Genomic DNA, 17,156 nt, shown 5'->3' on the forward strand with positions numbered 1-17,156 from the left:
TCTTAGGAAAGTATATTAAATCATTTTTTCTAGAACAACATTAACTTAGAAGTCTACATTGAAAGCCTAATAACGCTATGTTTCAGCATTTAAAATATTATATTTTAAATTATTTAAACTATAAGGGATAGTTTACATACTCTATTTTTTACAAGTAAACATTAAATTGCCAAATATAATTATCCTTTTGAAATCTACTTTTGATGATGAAACGGAGAAAAGGCCCTAAGCCTCGTAGCAAGTAAGGTGTGAAAAAATAATACAATTGTCTATAACTACATTATACACTTGTGTTCTTTAGCAAGGGTTCCTCTATCAGTCTATAGCTTCAATATGACAGAACTCTGGAATCAGCTGGAAATGGTAATGTGAAGGAGACATGTGGAATGTTCATCACAGTTGGTGTTTAGAGGAAGCTCAAATTCCTTCTGCACACATCCTCCTTGACTGCCAGATCTATGTAAGTGGAATCATCTTGTCTACATTTGAGGTGTAGTAATTATTCAGTTTTCCTACCAGTGAATTATCAGAAAGTTTCAGTTTGTATCTCTACTTTTCCCATTGTTGTCTGTAATTTAAGTTTGTCCTTAACCATCAGATCTAGAGACTTTGAGATATTTTTGTTTTTCTTCTGAGTTTTCTTTTTTTCTTCTCTTTCTTTCTTTTTCTTTTCTTTCTTTCTTTTTGTTTTTGTTTTTATCTGTTTGTTTACTAGGATCTGAGCTGTGTTTGTTTGGCTACCCCAAGAAGATGCTTGACTCTCCCAGCATCCCACAAGAGGCTGTACTTCCATTATTTTCTTGAGAAAAATCTTCCTGAAGAAAATGTTTTGAAGAATACTTGCCTCAATTATCACATTAATCTTAATCTTCTGATTACCTGTGGATATTAACTTATTTATTATAATTACTCTGTTTTCTTATTTAACCCCTTTTTCTTTCATTTTTACCATACAGCTCTACCTCTGATGAGGGGTCCAACTTTTCTACTGTAATTCTGCCTGATCTTGTCAAAATATGTTTCATCAAGATAAAATCACTACTCATACATAATTAAATAGATAATTCCTAAGACATACAATTATACTGTGTTCCCCAAAAGCCTTTCCTGAATTACAGGTGTCTGCTTGTTTTTTCCCTGAACTATGTCTATAAATCTTTTCAAATTGACAGATATCCCCATGATGAGTTCTGATCCAATGTTCACAATGAAGCATTCAGTAACATGTACTGAGCCCTTATGAGGTGCCAGCCATTGTTCTAGGCACTTTACTTTGTTGTAATAAAACAACCTTAAGAGGTCTTAAATCATAGTGAGGCATAGAGAGTTTTGGTAAGTGGCCCAAAGTCACACAGTAAGTGGTGAACCGGGGTTATAGCTGAGTCACTGTGGCTCCAATGTCGCCGTTATTCACCACATGCTACGCTTTCTCTCCATGGATGTCTTGAATCTCAAAAATATGCATATTGAATGAAAAATCTGTAGTCATTATTTACTCACACTAATCATGAAACATCTACCACTGACTACAGTTATTCATGTAACAGTCTTGAGCTTTCAAATTGCTATTTAATTATAAATATATGAAAAATAAAAAAGTCAGCAGAATAGAATAAGGGAGAGGTGTACTAATAGTTTCATAGATAGTTGACTAGAAAGGATTATCAGTTTATCTAATTTAATCAAACTATTTTCCACTAAGAAAACACAAACAGATTTTTAAATGCATTCAGAAAATGACTGAAATTCATGCAGTCTTACATTGAATTTGGAATTTTTCTTCTAGTATGCTTTTTTAAAAAAAACTGGACACTAGGGTTCTATTTTTGAGTGCTCTCAGTATCTAGATAGTGTTATAAATAAAATCATGTCCCCTGTTCTGTGCCTCTTTGTACAGTGTCTGTTTTTTCCTCTTTCACTATCTAGTTCACCCCAAGAATTCAGAAAAAAATACTCACTACTAATGTGACACTTGATGATAATTATGAGTTAGTTCACTGAAGTTCAAAATTAGTTGCTGAAAATCAGGATATTGTTGTAAGTGTGACAAAAAATTATGAAACAGGCAAGAATATGATCTAGACCATTAATAGATCCTTATAAGGTGAACAGACAATCAGACTAAGTAATTGCTACAGGAAATAATGTGATAAATAATATTTTACTATTTATACAGGTTAATGTCCAGTCGCCTGACATTTAATGAAATATTCATAAAGACTGAACATATTTCGAGACGTGAAGGACCAAATGTCTAATAGTGGAATTCGCTGGCACTGAGTGAGATATTTCAGAGGATGTTATTTTTGATGCTACACCGATCATAAAGTAAAGATTCCACAACAACTGCAAACTCAAAGGACTGAATCTTTGTCAATGTACTTATTTAGAGTTTATTACCACCACCATAAAGTAAGTTTCTTGAGACCAAGAATCTATTTCCTATTCACCATAGCTATCTGTTGTGCCAAGAAATATGTTTTAAATAAGGAGTTATGAAACGTATGAATGGCTGTTGGGTGTTTAACTCTTCTTCTGTACAGAATATTCACTAACACTTAAAGACAGAAGCTGTTACCTGTAGGCTCAACCTATAATCTTTGAGGAGATGAGCAACTCAATAGAGATTCACTAAATGTTTATTGTGCATAAACCACTGTTGAAGACATAAAGATGAAGATGTGCTCTGTGACATCATGGATGTATTCATGCTCCTGTTCACTGTTTCATTACAGGTCCTGCCTCCTGAGTTCTCAACTCTGATACAAGCCTTAGAGAAGAGTAAATGGGATTAACAATGTTGCAGAATTTGTCCTCCTGGGCCTCACTCAGGATCCTAATTGCAAAAAGCATTATTTGTAATGTTTTTACTCACGTACGTTGTAACTACGGTGGGCAACCTGCTCATTGTTGTGACCATTATTGCCACCCCTCCTTGGGCTCCCCACTGTACTTTTTCCTTGCCTGCCTGTCATTTATGGATGCTGTATATTCCACTTCCTTTTCTCCTAAATTGATGATAGACTTACTCTGTGATAAAAAAGACTGTTGCCTTCCCAGCTTCCATGGGCCAGCTATTTGCAGACCACCTATTTGGTGGTGTTGAGGTCTTTTGGTGGGGATGGCCTATGATCGCTATGTGGCCATCTGTAAGCCACTGCACTATTTGATCATCATGAATCGACAGGTTTGCATCCTTCTCTTGGTGGTGGCTGTGACTGGAGGTTTTTTGCATTCTATGTTTCAAATTTTTGTTGTGTACAGTCTCCCTTTCTGTGGCCCTAATGTCATTGACCACTTTGTCTGTGACATGTACCCATTATTGGAACTGGCGTGCACTGACACCTACTTTATAGGCCTCACTGTGATTGCCAGTGGTGGAGCAATCTGTATGGTCATCTTCATCCTTCTACTAATCTCCTATGGAGTCATCCTAAACTCCCTTAAAACTTATAGTCAGGAAGGGAGGCGTAAAGCCCTGTCTACCTGCAGCTCCCACATAACCGTGGTTGTCCTCTTTTTTGTTCCCTGTATTTTCATGTATGTTAGACCTGTTTCAAACTTTCCTATTGATAAATTCATGACTGTGTTTTATACAGTTGTCACACCCATGTTGAATCCATTAATATACACACTGAGAAATTTAGCGATAAGAATTGCTATGAAAAAACTCTGGTGTAAAAACTTAACTATATTTAGAATAAGGGTGTTCTGGCTGGGTGTGGTGACTCTTGCCTGTAATCCCAACAATTTGGGAGGTTGAAGCAGGTGGATCACAAAGTCAGGAATTTGAGGCCACCCTGGCCAATGTGGTGAAACCCCATTTCTACTAAAAAATACAAAAATTAGCTGGGCATGGTGGCACATGCCTGTAGTCCCAGCTACTCAGGAGGCTAGGCAGGAGTCACTTGAACCCGGGAGGTGGAGGTTGCAGTGAGCCGAGATTGTGCCACTACACTCTAGCCTGGGTGACAGAGTCACTGTCATCCAGTGGAATTACAATTCCATTTTAATTGTCTATCGAGACAAGGAATTTCTTCCAAATGCCCAGCACACAATAGAGAAAGAGAGGGCTAGGCAATTAAAATAGGTGCTCTTGTTCACAAGGGAAGACGATGGTGCTTTCTTCAGTGTGATTTACTTGAAGACTTTGTAGAATATATAAGCACCATACTCACAAATAGCTTTGAAACTGGAAATGTATAATTGCATTCATACCACTGAGCAACAGGACTGGAAACCTCTGTGAGAAGTTCCTTTTATTCTGAAGTTATACTTATGGATATGATATACTTCCCAGAGCCACTTCTAAAATATGTTTCCACACATCCTATTTCCATTTTATTAAGATATTTTGTTATGCTAAGCCATTAATGACATTAAGTTGTGTCTCTGTGCAAGCCCAATAACTTCTGAGTAGTTGCCTTTCCAGTGGGCTTCCTCTGGACACGTATCAGGAATTACTGAATCCCAAATCCCAATAATCATCACAGGGTAGCAGGAATAGGTTTCTGCAAGAGCCGTCAGTCTGCATATGTTCATATATATACACTTTCAAAAATGACTGTGCATTAGGTTCTTGGTTCTAATGGCATTGCATGAGCAACTTTCCATTATGAATCTTCTAGAGCCCTTGTCATTTATTTCTCATTATTGTATGTTGCAGATCTAGTGGAATGATTGCTAAGTTTTGTGAAATATCTCTGATGGTCATGCTGTTCTCAAAATCTTGCATGATTAGTCTAAGCTTTGTTTGTTGACCAGACTGATCAATCACATTTGACTACTAATATTTACCATAGTTCCCGTACTTTTCCACGTTCCTTCTTCTGAGGAAGAAATTACTACAATATTATCAAAGAAATGAATTAATTTATTTTGATTATGTTCATGTCTAAGTTTCATTTCACCAAATTATGGCACTATGCTAAGTGTATGTCTTTGGGGAAAATGGCAACCATATGTTGCATTTCTTTACACATAAAAGCAACTATTCTGGATATTCCTTTAATCCTAAAAGTTGTTCTGGAAGTCCAAAGATATAAGATCTGTAACTAAAATTTTGAGAGACTAATGAGTTATTCTGAATAAGACATATTACAATTTTATAAAAATTAAAATAATATGGTGCCGTTTGAAATATAAAGATAAGTAAATAAAAGTACTTGTAAATTGAAACCATTCCATAAACACATTTAAAATGCAACTGTTTCAGTTAGCATGTTTTTTGTTCAAATAATAGAACACAGAATTCAAACTTTTTTGAAATATAAGAATATTTATTGATTGGCTAGCCTGAATGCACTTTTCAATATTATGAAAATAGTCAAGGTGAGTTGATAAAATGGATCAATTATGTTTTTAAAGAACACTTTTCTTTATTTGTCCCATGAGTCATAATATTAATTACATCTGGCTCTCCTATCACAAAAAGGTTGCTATCTGTAATGATTTACAGAGCGCTCTTCCCACATCTGTGACAGAGATAATTAACCTGATTGTGATGTGGAATGGAGATGTTATAACACAATGGTTGCAAGAAATAATACTTTTTTCTTCCAGGTGACTTACCTGAGCACACCTTGCCATTTCCTTTTCCAATAGTGATAATAAATGAGAAAGTGCAGGAGGTCTTTCCTGAATGGGTATAATGAACAGGGATGAGATATTTTGAGGATGAAAGTCTGGACTATCCCATTAAATAACTTAGAAGATCTGCAAAGATGCTAGCATAAAGTGAAGTGGGAAAAAATTGATAAGGAAGAAGATGGTAAATAGCAGTTGCAACTCTGAGATCAGTGGCAGTGGCAAGAGACATAGTTTGTCATTGAACCTTTATATTTTAGTTCCCTTCAAGTAAGATAATTCTAAAAAAGCTGTTCTGATAATGTATAAGAATATATAAATTCAAGTGGCATAACGGGTATATTATGGCCTATATGAAGAGGCAGTGCCTTGCCCTTCATTTAGGAAAGAATAATTCATTTTTCTAGCTGTTGGGTGTGCTGTTAGTAGACAGCATTCAGATGATAGCCCCTTCAGTGAGTGTCTTTAGACCTGGAGGACTTGAATAATTTCAGTATTTTATTTCACTTTTAATTGATGAATAATAATATTTTGTATGTATAGGGTAAGATGTGATGTTTTGAGATCACTTGCAGTAACATGGATGAGCCTGGAGTGCATTATGCTACATGAAATGAATTCTTAAATGAACGTTTAGTGCATTAGTTTTTCAGTCTTTATCATTTTCCAATTAATACAACTAAGATTTTAGCTGACTTTTATGTGCTTTGGTAGGTTGTATTTTTATAAACATTAAGCTCAAAATATTTTATAATTTCCATGGTAATTTATTTTACCAATAGTTTGTTAAAAAGTGATTTACTTATTTTTAAAATATGCAGAAATTTCTGGATATTTTTATTTTTTATTTTTTATATGTTTTTGGGGTACAGGTGGTACAGGTGGTATTTGGTTACATGAATAATTTCTTTAGTGGTGACTTGTGAGATTTTTCTTACACCATCTACACAATCATATCGGTTGTGTTTTATTCCTCAACCTCCTCCACTTTTCCCCCCAAGTATGCAAAGTCCATTGTATCATTCTTATGCGTTTGCATCCTCATAGCTTAGCTCCCACATATCAGTGAGAACATACGATGTTTGATTTTCCATTCCTGAGTTTCTTCACTTAGAATAATAGTCTCCAGTCTCATCTAGGCCACTTCAAATGCTGTTAATTCATTCCTATTTATGGCTGTGTACTATTCCATCATATATATATCACAGTTTCTTAATCCATTCATTGATTAATGGGCATTTGGGTTGGTTCTGTGATTTTGTAATTGTGAATTGTGCTGCTATAAATATGCATGTGTATCTTTTTCTTGTAATGAGTTCTTTTCCTCGTTGTAGATACCCAGTAGTGGGATTGTTGGATAAAATGTTAGTTCTACTTTAATCCTCAAAGCAACTCCACACTGTTTTCCATAGTGGCTGTACTAGTTTACATTCCCACCAGCAGTATAAAAGTGTTCCCTGTTCACTGCATCTATGCCAATTTGAACTCCTTTTTGATTTTTGAACATGGCCATTCTTTTAGGAGTGAGGTGGGTATCACATTGCAGTTTTGATTTGCGTTCCCCTGATCATCAGTGATTTTGAGCATTTTGTCATACTTTTTTTGACCATTTGTCTATCTTCTTTTGAGAATTGTCTACTCGTGTCCTTAGCCCACTTTTTGATGGGATTGTGTGTTTTTTCTCTTACTGATTTGTTTGAGTTCATTGTAGATTCTGGATATTAGTCCTTTGTCAGATGTATAGATTGTGAAGATTTCTCCTACCCTGTGGGTTGTCTGTTTACTCTGCTGATTTCCTTTTGCCATGCAAAGCTCTTATTTTAATTAGGTTTCAGCTATTTATCTTTGTGTTTATTGCATTTGCTTTTGGGTTCTTGGTAATAAAATCTTGCCTAAGCCAATGTCTAGAAGGGTTTTTCCAATGTTATCTTCTAGATTTTTTATAGTTTAAGTTCTTAATCCATCTTGAGTTGATTTTTGTATAAGGTGAGAGATGAGGATCCAGTTTCATTCTTGTACATGCGGCTAGTCAATTATCCCAGTGCCATTTGTAGAAAAGGATATCCTTTCCCCACTTTATATTTTTGTTTGCTTTGTCGAAGATCAGTTGGCTGTATGGATTTGGGTTTATTTCTAGGCTCTCTATTCTGTATCATTGGTCTACATGCCTAAATTTGTACCAGTTCTACACTGTTTTGTTGACTATGGCCTTAAAGTGTACTTTGAAATCAGATAGTGTGATGCCTCCAGAATTTTTTTTTTTTCTTAGTCTTCCTTTGGCTATGCGGGCCCTTTTTTGGTTCCATATGAATTTTAGAATTGTTTTTTTCTATTTCTGTGAAGAATGATGGTGGTATTTTAATCGGAATTGCAATGAATTAGTAGATTGCTTTTGGCAGTATGGTCATTTTCACAATATTGACTCAACTCATTCATGAGCATGGGATGTGTTTCCATTTGTTCATGTAGTCAATGATTTCTTTCAGCAATGTTTTGTAGTTTTCCTTGTAGAGGTCTTTTGACTTCTTGGTTAGGTATGTTCCTAAGTATTTTATTTTTGAGTTTTTGCAGTTATTGTAAAAGGGATTAGTTATTTATTTGATTCTCTGCTCAGTCACTGTTGGTGTATAGAAGAGCTACTGATTTGTGTAAATGAATCTTGTATCCGGAAAATTTGTTTAACTCTTTTTATCAGTTCTAGGAGCTTTTTGGAGGAGTTGTAGGGTTTTTGTGGTAAATGATCATATCATCAGCAAACAGAGACAGTTTGACTTCCTCTTTACCAATTTCTATGCCCTTTATTTATTTCTCTTGTCTGGTTGTTCTGACTAGAACTTCCAGTACTATGTTGAAGAGGAGTGGTGAGAGTAGGTATCCTTATCTTGTTCCAGTTCTCAGAGAGAATGCTTTCAACATTTCCCCATTCAGTATTGTGCTGGCTGTGGGTTTGTCATAGATGGCTTTTATTGCATTAAGATATGTCCCTTGTATGCTGATTTTGCTGAGAGTTTTCATCATAAATGGAAACTGGATTTTGTTGATTATTTTTTCTGCACCTACTGAAATGATCACGTGATTTTTGTTTTTAATTCTGTTTGGGTGTTTCATTCCATTTATTGACCTGTGTATTTTAAACCATCCCTTCATCCCTTGTTTGAAACCCACTTGACCATGGTGGATTATTCTTTGGACATGGGAGATATGGTTAGCTAGTATTTTCTTTTCTTTTTTTGTATACCAGTATTTATTTCAGTTTTATTGCACTACATTATTCCACTATATTTGTCTTTGGTTTTACCATGATGTGTCTAGCTGTAGATTTCCTTTTTATTATTATTATACTTTAAGTTCTGGGGTACATGTGCAGAACATGCAGCTTTGTTACATAGGTATACATGCGCCATGGTGGTTTGCTGTTCCCATCTACCCATCATCTACATTACGTATTTCTCCTAATGCTATATCTCCCTTTTCCCCCACCCCCAACAGTCCCCAGGGTATGATGTTCCCCTCCCTGTGTCCATGTATTCTCATTTTTTTAACTCTCACTTATGAGCGAGAATATGTGGTGTTTGGTTGTCTTTTACTGTGTTAATTTACTGAGAATGATGGTTTCCATCTTCATGCATGTCCCTGCACAGGACGTGAACTTATTCTTTTTTATGGCTGCATAGTTTTCCATGGTATATATGTACCACATTTTCTATATCCAGTCTATCATTGATGGTCATTCGGGTTGTTTCCAAGTTTTTGCTATTGTAAATACTATTTACAATAGCAAATGAACATATTTGCTGCAATGAACATATTTGTGTCTGTATAGTAGATTGATTTATGTTCCTTTAGGTATATACCCAGTAATGGGATTACTGGGTCAAATGGTATTTCTGGTTCTAGATCCTTGAGGAATCCCCACACTGTCTTCTACAGTGGATGAACTAGTTTACACTCCCACCAACAGTTTAAAAGTGTTATCTATTTCTTCATCAAATGTTAGACTAATGTAAATAAATGCATCTGTTGTTTCCTAACTTTTTAATGATTGCCATTCTAACTGACATGTAGTGATATTTCATTATGGTTTTGATTTGCATTTCTCTAATGACCAGTGATAATGAGCTCTTTTCATATGTTTGTTGCTGCATAAATGTCTTAGTTGAGAAGTGTCTGTTCATATCCTTTGCCAACTTTTTGATGGGGTTGTTGTTTTTTTTCTTGTAAATTTAAGTTTTTTGTAGATTCTGGATATTAGACCTTTGTCAGAAGGACAGATGGCAAAATTTTTCTTCCATTCTGTACATTGCTGGTTCACTCTTTTGATAGTTTCTTTTGTTGTGAAGAAGCTCTTTAGTTTATTTAAATCCCATTTGTCAATTTTGGCTCTTGCTGCAATTTTGTTTGGTGTTTTTGTCATGAAGTCTTTTCCTATGCCTATGTCCTGAATGATATTGCCTAGGTGTTCCTCTAGGGTTTTTATAGTTTTATGTTTTATGTTTAAGTCTTTAATACATCATGAGTTAATTTTGTATAAGTTGTAAGGAAGGGGTCCAGTTTCAGTTTTTTGCATATGGCCAGCCAGTTTTTCTAGCACCATTTATTAAATAGGGAATCCTTTCCCATTGCTTGTTTTTGTCAGGTTTGTCAAAGATCAGATGGTTGCAGATGTGTGGTGTCACTTCTGAGGACTCTGTTCTCTTCCATTGGTCTACATATCTTTTTTTTTTGGTACCAGTAATGTGCTGTTTTGTTTACTGTACTTTTGTAGTATAGTTTGAAGTCAGGTAGCGTGATGCCTCCAGCTTTGTTCTTTTTGCTTAGAGATGTCTTGGGTATATGGGCTCTTTTTTAGCTCCATATGATATTTAAAGTAGTTTTTTCTAAGTCTGTGAAGAAAGTCAATGGTAGCTTGAGGTGAATAGCATTTAATCTATAAATTACTTTGAGCAGTATGGTCATATTCATGATATTAATTCTTTTTCTCCATGAGGATGGAATGGTTTTTCATTTGTTTGTATCCTCCTTTATTTTCTTGGGCAGTGGTTTGTAGTTATTGAAGAGGTTTTCCAAGTCTCTTGTAAGCTGTATACCTAGGCATTTTATTCTCTTTGTAGAAATTTTAAATGGGAGCTCACTCATGATTTGGCTCTCTGTTTGTTTATTATTGGTGTATTGCAATGCTTGTGATTTTTGCACATTGATTTTTAATATGCTTACCAGCAAAACACAAATGTTAAAATGGTCCTTTGCTCATTAAAAATGGGCCAAGAACTTAAAAAGACATTTCTCAAAAGAAGACACACATTCAGCCAACAAGTTTATGAAAAAATGCTCAACTTCATCAAATGTTAGAGAAATGCATATCAAAATTAAATTAGAAACCATTTCACACCAGTCAAAACCGTTATTATTAAATTGTAAAAAAAAAAACAAAACAGATGCTAGTAATGTTGCAGAGAAAACAGAACTCTTATACACTAGTGGTGGGAGTGTAAATTCATTCAATCTTTATGGAAAGCAGTGTGACAACCACTTAGTGACATAGAAACAAAATTAACATTTCACCCAGCATTCTCATTATTGATTATATGCTCAAAGGAACATAAATTGTTCTATATAAAAATATATCAATGCATATAGTATTAGTCTGTTTTCACACTGCTGATAAAGACATACCCGAGTTTGGCAATTTACAAAAGAAAGAGGTTTAATGGACTTACTGTTCCAAGAGGCTGTAGAGGCCACACAATCATGGCAGAAAGCAAGGAGGAGCAACTTATGTCTTACACGGATGGCAGCAGGCAAAGAGAGAACTCTGTAGGCAAACTCCCCCATATAAAACCATCAGATGTTCTGAGACTTATTTGCTATCATGAGAACAGCATGGGAAAGATCTGCTCCCATAATTTAATGACCTCTATCAGGCCCCTCCCACAACATGTGGGAATTCAAGATGAGATTTGGGTAGGAGACAGAGCCAAATCATATCATTCTGCCTCCTGACCCCTCCCAAATCTCATGTCCTCACATTTCAAAATGAATCATGCCTTCCCAACAGTCCCCCAAAGTCTTAACTCATTTCAGCATTAACTCTGAAGTCCACAGCCCAAAGTCCCATCTGAAACAAGGCTAGTCCCTTCTGCCTATGAGCCTGTAAGATCAAAAGCAAGTTAGTTACTTTCTAGATACAATGGGGGTACAGGCATTGGGTAAATACAGTCAGGTCATACTGATGGAAGAGGTGGATTCCCATGGTCTTCTATGGCTCTCTTCCTGTGGCTTTGCATGGCATCGCTTTCCTCCTGGCTGGCTTCATGGGCTGGTGTGTCTATGGCTTTTCCAGGTGCATGGTGCAAGCTGTCAGTGTATCTATCATTCTGGAGTCTGGAGTTCAGTGGCCCTCTTCTCACAGCTTCAAGGACTGCAGCCCAGTGGTGACTCCCTGTGGGGGCTCTGACCACACTTTTCCTTTCCACACTACCTTAGCAGAGCTTCTCCATTAATTCCCTGCCCTGCAGAAAACTTCTGCATGGACATCCAGGTATTTTCTTACATCCTCTGAAACCTAAGTGGAGGTTTCCAAACCTAAATTCTTGACTTCTGTGCACCCACAGGCTCAACACCCAGTGAAGCTGCCAAGGCTTGGGGTTTGCAGCCTATGAAACTACAGCCTGAACTGTACCTTGCCCCCTTTTAGTCATGGCTGGAGCAGCTGTGATCCAGTGCACCAAATCCTTAGACTGCACACAGAAGAGGGATGCTGGGTCAGACCCATGAAACCATTTTTCCTTCTTGGTCTCAGGGCCAGAGATGGGAGAGGCTGGCAAAAAATTCTCAGACATGCCCTGGAGATATTTTGCACATGGTTTTGGGCATTAACATTCACCCCTCATTACTTATGCAAATATCTGCAGGCTTCTTGAATTTCTCCTCAGAAAATGGGATTTACTTTTCTATCACATTGTCACATTGCAAATTTTTCAAACTTTAATGCTCTGCTTCCCTTATAAAACTGAATGCCTTTAACAGTACCTATGCCACCTCTTGAATATTTTGCTGCTTAAAATCTTTCTTCCAACTGATACCCTAAATCACTTCTCTCAAGTTGAAAATTCCACAAATCTCTAGGGCAGGGGCAAAATGCTGCCAGACTCTTTGCTAAAACATAACAAGGGTTGCCATTGCTCCAGTTCCCAACAAGTTCCTCATCTCCATCTGTGACCACCTCATCATGGATTTCATTGGCCATACCATTATCCATATTTTAGTCAAAGCCATTCAACAAGTCTTTAGAAAAATTCCAATCTTGTCCACATTTTCCTGTCTTCTTCCAAACCTTCAAAACTCTTTCAACCTCTGTCTGTTACCCAGTTTGAAAGTTGCTTCCTTATTTTCTGGTATCTTTTCAGCAGTGCCCCACTCTACTGGTACCAATTTACTGTATTAGTCAATTTTTGCACTGCTGATAAAGACATACCCAAGACTGGGCAATTTACTAAAGAAAGGTTTAATGGACTTACAGTTTCCAGTGGCTGGGGAGGCCTCACAATCATGGTAGAAGGCATGGAGAAACAAGTCATGTCTTACATGGATGGTAGCAGGGAAAGAGAGAGCTTGTGCAGGCAAACTCCCCTTATAATACCATCAAAAATTGTGAGTCTTATTCACAATCAAGAAAACAGCATGGGAAGACCTAGCCAATCATTCAGTTACCTTTCACTCATTTGTCCCACAACACCTATGAATTCAAGATGAGATCCGTGTGGGGTCACAGACAAACCATATCACATATTTTCATTATAGCAATATTTACAGTAGCAAAGATGTAGAATCAAACTAAAAGCTCACCAACAGTAGATTGGATTTTAAAAATTTGGTACATATACACCACGGAACGCTATGCAGTAATAAAAACATTGAGGTCATGTCCTTTGCACATGATGGACCCGTGTGCAAAGAACCATGGATAGACCCAGAGGCCATTATCATAAGCAAACTAGAACAAATACTACATGTTCTTACTTATAAGTGGGAGATAAGACTGGTTGTTCAGGCTAAACAAGAAGAACCTATCATCTTTGCCTATCATCTTTCTGCAATTATAATTCAATGTATGTTAGAATTTTGCACTGTGAACTTTATAGTTCTTTTAATGCCATTTTCTGCATTTGCTTTATTGCTCTCTGCTTTGTTCTGCATATTTTCTTATAATCTTTCCTCTAATTGACTATTTCTCTCATTAACTGTTTCTGATCTTCTGTTACATCCAACCATTGAGTTCTAAATTGTATTTATTTTATGTTTTAGTTTTCAAATTTAGTTGGTTCAATGTATTATGCATCTTGTGTTTTAATTATTTCCATACACGAGGCATATTTTAAAATGCTTGTTTTTCATTATTTGAATAATCTATATTCATTTTATTTTGCTTTTGCCTTATGATCGGGCCTTGTCTTCTCCTATACTTTGTTATTTTTGAGTGCTGCATTTTGCATATAAAATTGTAAGGCATATTAAGACTTTTATTTTGTTGGTTTTCTTTAAAAGAGGATTGACTATTTTTCTAGCCAGCAGCTAAGATTGAAGATATAAAAATCCCAGACAATATTAATCCAATGAAGAAACGAGATAACCTAAGCTGGGCTTGAGTTGCTTTGCATACTATTCCATTGTCTATTCATCCCTACTCCTTTGTCTATTCATCACTACTCCAAGATTAAAGTCCTCTGTAGTCTCTAATGAAAGCCTCGTTGTTTAAAAAGGACTCTTTTCCTTGGTAGACTTTGAATTTCACTTATTCTTCAGGGAACAGCATCAATATGAAGTTCACCCCACTTTTCAGGCTTTCATTTGTGGCTTTAGGCTTACTCTGCACTCTTAAAGAACCCAAAGGCAGGGTTTAGCACTCTGGCTTTTCTTTGAAATGTTATCACCAAAAATTCTTTACTTATTAAAATATTTAAATGCTTTAAAGTGCATGTATTTCATATTTTTCTAGCTCTTCTACTTTTTCTTATTTTAAATTTGGTGTAAAACAAGCGACTTCTGCTTTTTTTAGAAGATGAATATATATTGTATCTATATTTTACTGTCTGCTTTGGCAATAAATATGGGTTATAGTGAATTACTGTAGACTATGGCATATTTTGAGGCAACATCTACATCAGTTAATCAGTTAATGTGTTTAATGTATTTTTTCAATAGAGCATATAAATTCAAATTCTGGACTGTTGTAATCATCATCTGAGCTAGCAAACACTTTTGCCTCATTCAGGAAAATGGAAAGCATTAGTAGTTCTTTGACTTCAGCTGGAAGGGACATAGAGGATTATGCCTTCCTTGTATATTAGTTCTCCATCTTGGAGTCATAATTTAGTGCATAGTACCTTTGCTCACATCAGATCATTATTCACAATTAAAGATATGTTTGTGCATCTTTTACCACTTACTAATAGGAGAAAATAGCATCTTGATGTGCCCTTTAAATCTTAGAAGTGATCCAAATTGCATTTTGGGTGGCTAGATTTAATGAATTTATTAGGCAAGTTGAAAACTGCCAACTTTTAGTGGAGGCCATTACATGATAAATCAAGTTAAGTGGTGCCTATTACATGATAAATATCTTTAGCTGGTTCAGGTAAGTATTTATGAGACTCTATATGTAGGGCCCTTATGACACAGAAGTTCCAGTATTTAACTAAAAATACAGTGAGGTAAATGTACTCAGTGGAGCCAATGACAAGCCAATTTATGGAAAGAGCAATGTAAATCCTTAGGGAATGATGTCCTTGTTGGAAAATTACAATTTCTTTCTTGTAAAAATAGTTATTGAATTAATATTGGACTAAAATTAAGGGATCTAATTAATGGACTACATATCATTATGGTTTCATCTGACACAAATTCAGGCCGTGATCAAAATCCTGTAGTCTAACTAAAATTGCAGAACTGTGACTACCTGTTTTTCCAATAAGTAGAACATCAACTTCATTCCAAGGATCTCTGCCTTTGAGCTTCAGGGCTTCTTGGGCACAGACTCCTAATAGCAAAGGGAAGGCGGCTCTTTGCTGGTTTTATAATTGGGTAAGTAAATATCAGTCTGGTTCATTCTGGCTGAATGAATGATTTGCTTTCCATAAATATTTCATAATATGAAAGTCATTTATTTTTCCATTTACATTAGAATTTTCTTATTTACATTACAGACTTTACACATTACTTGGCATTCAGCTAGTCTTCCTTGGCAAGAGCCAAGTCTTTTTTCTTAGAGGTTGTTGCAGGGAAAAATGTGTTTGGAGAGATAACTTCATTTGAATTTGTTCTGAATATTCTAAGTAATCTATATTGACCTCTTTAATTTAAAACAGTGATGATGTAAATGTCATAGACTGTGTCTACACACATAAATTGAAGAATTATTTTCCTGGTAGGAAAATTCAACTGATATCTGAAGAGTTAAACTCCCTGCAAAGATAAAGTATGCCTTCACTTGGTATCTAGTTCTTTAGGTGTAATGTTTTCTTGTTATATCCACCATTGCTTGTAGTAATTTATGAAAGGTCTCAATTTCCTGGAATGAGATTGGGTAGATATGGAAAACCGCATTTAATTAGGAAAGAAGTGTCTTAGGGTGTGCTATTTGAATGACTGAAAAGTTTAATTTAAGCAGAACTCTTCAACCTTTTAGTCATTCAAAGAGCTTATTTCGAAGACCACTTCTTTCCTATTTAAAAGCAGGAGAAAACTCTGTCATTGACTTTTTTGCAAAGTTAATTCCCTGCATTTTCCTTGCTAGCTACAGAGCTTAATAGCTACGCACATGAGAGTTATCATAAATCCTCAATCACAGTAATGTACTTATGGGTGCTTCACTATAATTGAATGAGAAGAGAAACATTCAGGTAATGAATTTTAGTGTTGCTAAATATTGTGTTTATTTGTGCCACTACATAATGAACTCATCCTGGTTAATTTCCACCTGTTATGTCAATTTTTGTATAGTCATGCAAATGCAGGATATTTGTTTTTCTATGAAGAAATTTTTTCAGCAGGTGAGAATATTCAACTACCTTTATACAGTAAATATTGAGATTATGTTTAAGCATCTTTATATTTTTGGCACCTGCTTTGAATACTTTTATACTTTTCTGAAAGACTGAAATAATGAGAAGCCTGTGTGAAAATACAGAAACTAGAAACTAAATCTATTTTTAGATCCATGGATAAACCATTGATTTTCATGTTTTATGATCACTCATAGATGCAGGAAATATCTACAGTAACCCTCAGTAAAAGATGCATTGATTTTTTTTGACCAAGGACAAAGCTCATGATGTGAATTCTTGAAATCACCGACAGGGATATTCATTAAAAATTCCTTTGATATGTTTAAATGCAGCTAATATTTTAACTATTACATGTTTTCATTGGAGGAATTCTAATTGAGAAAATTAAGCTAGCAAAACACAGACCTTAAGGGAGTATACAAAGTATATTTGGTTTTAGAATGCAGTCTGATAGGCATTTATTTTCCATTTTGCCATTAAGTAGAGAAATATGTTCCATGTTACATC

At 35.6% G+C, this 17,156-nt stretch overlaps 1 pseudogene; it reads left to right on the forward strand.

Moving 5' to 3' along the window:
- The first annotated feature begins 379 nt into the window (after positions 1-379).
- On the forward strand, positions 380-14,231 carry LOC101125745 (olfactory receptor 4A5-like; annotated as a pseudogene).
- The last annotated feature ends 2,925 nt before the right edge of the window (positions 14,232-17,156 follow it).

This window comes from Gorilla gorilla, chromosome 9, assembly GCF_029281585.2.
Source record: "Gorilla gorilla gorilla isolate KB3781 chromosome 9, NHGRI_mGorGor1-v2.1_pri, whole genome shotgun sequence".
Classification (NCBI taxonomy): Eukaryota; Metazoa; Chordata; class Mammalia; order Primates; family Hominidae; genus Gorilla; species Gorilla gorilla.